Source organism: Vicugna pacos, chromosome 35, assembly GCF_048564905.1.
Source record: "Vicugna pacos chromosome 35, VicPac4, whole genome shotgun sequence".
In the NCBI taxonomy this organism is placed as follows: Eukaryota; Metazoa; Chordata; class Mammalia; order Artiodactyla; family Camelidae; genus Vicugna; species Vicugna pacos.
In genome coordinates this window covers 18682107-18684486 of record NC_133021.1, presented here as the reverse complement: position 1 = coordinate 18684486, position 2380 = coordinate 18682107, and positions in this window count along the sequence as shown.

The window sequence follows — 2380 nt, the reverse complement described above, 5'->3', positions numbered from 1 at the left end:
ATTAACCGTTTGGCTGCTGAGCTGAGGGTCGCTTTGAAAGACACCCAGGTGACAGTGGGGTGCCTGTGGTCCCAGACTGTGGAATTACACTGAGCCAAGAGCTAAATGGCCCCTCACATCTACTCATTTTCTTTTAAATTACATGTGATTAGGAGTATAATTACCACTCCTTACTCTTTCCCCCCAAAACACTATTTTTCTTTGCTCTCGCAGCACTTTGTGGGGGAGACAGAACACACCAAGGTTGTGTCAGGGCTGGGGAAGGCTGGGGATGTGAATGAGAAGAGAAGCCAGGAGGTGTGGGGGGTGATGAAGCCCACCCCTTGTGACACTGGTGAGCTCTGAAGTTCAAAAACAAAAATCCAGGGGCGAGAGTGAGCATCAGAGAATGTATGCAGAATGCTTTGATTACTGAAATGGTACCGGCCCATGGTTCCTGAAATGATATGTGTGCTTACATTAGAATTATAAAGCTCGGCTGTTGATCTTTTTATTTTTGGAATGTCTATCCCTCTAATTACTTTACAGTCCAAATGATTAAAAAAAGGAGCAGAGAGCAACAGATGATCCCAAATTGCTGTGTTTAAGGGAAAGGGTTGTCTGTTTGCGTGGGGCTCTCCCTGTAATGAGAGCCACTGCTGGGAGCTGTTTAGACAGACTCCTAAAATGCGCTGAGCACTCTGGGGCCTTGGAGCTTCCCAAAGCCAGGGCTGCTTCTGCTGGGACAGCGTCTGGCAGGAAAGGAGTGGCAGGGAGGATGCTGGGAGCCGCATTTTGAATTATCGGGTTCAGCATCATTCTGAGTACAAGGGGGAGGCTCTTTTAGCAGAAAGCTCTCAGGCTGGTCATCACTGATGTGGCAAACTCAGCCTCTGAGCAGACGGTCTCTAAATAGAACTGTCCGAGCATCTGGAAGGCACACGTGGGCCCTTCCCTTGAAGGATGGGGGCCCGTGAGACCCCTGTATCCCCCTGCCCTCAGTGACATCCTGCTTTGTCCTCATCCACGCTGGATGGAGGCGTCCCATCCACAGTGGCTGAAAGGGGGTGTGGAAGTTGGGGTGAGATCCCTCTGAAGTGTGACATGGGAACAATTCTGGCTGCTCCCCAACATCACAGCCAAGTGCATCCCTCCCAGGTGCCTGTCTCCCAGCCCCACTTCTGCGCCGTCCACTCTAGTACCAGGTGTAAGCAAGACTTGGTAAAAGGTGGCTTCAGGAGCGCATCCCTTGGCTGCAGATGACTCTAGGTTGCAGCCACTGGGGGTCAACGTTCATTTCTTCAGCAGAGCCTGTGGGGGGGGGGGCTGTAGGCCAAGCCCACCCAGGAGGGACCCGCTGAAGAATCCGGGTTATTAAAGATAGCTTAGGCCTCACAGATTTCCTCGTGCCTCTTAGCAACCGGAAGAGAAGTTAGACCAAAGGCATTTCGCTTTTACATTGATTTCTTAATTAAAAAATATCTTTCTTTTCCTTTGGTCCAGGCCAAATGACCTTTAAATTTCCTGTCAAAATGCTGGGTTTTTTTTTTTAGGGTGTTGAAATCACTTTTCTCAGGTAGTTTGAAAGGCCTCCCCCCCCCAACACTTCTTGATGACTGAAAGGGTAGACTGGTTCCTTATTTGCAGAATCTTTAACGTTTCTAACTCATTCTGGAGAAGAAGGACAGATGAAGTTAGTGTGATCTGGCCACTGAATTAATTTTCCAAGTTGATGAACTTGGCCACATTTCCACAATTAGAGGTTTCCCTTTGATGCTTGAAGAATCAATTTTTTTCCATGTAAAGCATCTCCATATGTCATTAATTAATTAATTGCTAAGGGGAGTATTTTGACCTAGCAAACTTAAAATCCAAATGAGTGACATGCTGTCTTTAGAAGGTACAATGGAGTCTATGGAATATGAAACCGCATTCTCAACTTTGATGAGGGAATCCATAAATCCTTCCACTTATCCCCATATGAAGTGATGCTTTTGATATCAAGCATTGCAAGAAGTCATATTTAGCACTTTAGCCTCCTACCTTCCTCTTTAATCTTCCTCAGAAGTTGGTTTGTGGGTTTAATTCTAATTTATGCATGGGCAAGAGATGGGCAGGATTGTCTGGGTGTTTGAAAATAAGGTTCAAGACTACCTTTTGAGAGAATATAGTTTGGTGTTTACCTCCACTGACCTGCATTGCTAACTCTGACACGACCTGGAACCTGAACTGGGCACTCCTGGGACCTGTAGCAGCTATTCCTATGGTGGGGGGGTCTGTCAATGACAGATGTGATGGCTGGGTACAGATTCTAGCCAAGAGAGAATTTCTCAGTGCTGTATTAAATATTTGGCATAAGAGAAAGTTAAGCTAAGGAGATGGCAGCATCAGCTCTGTGACT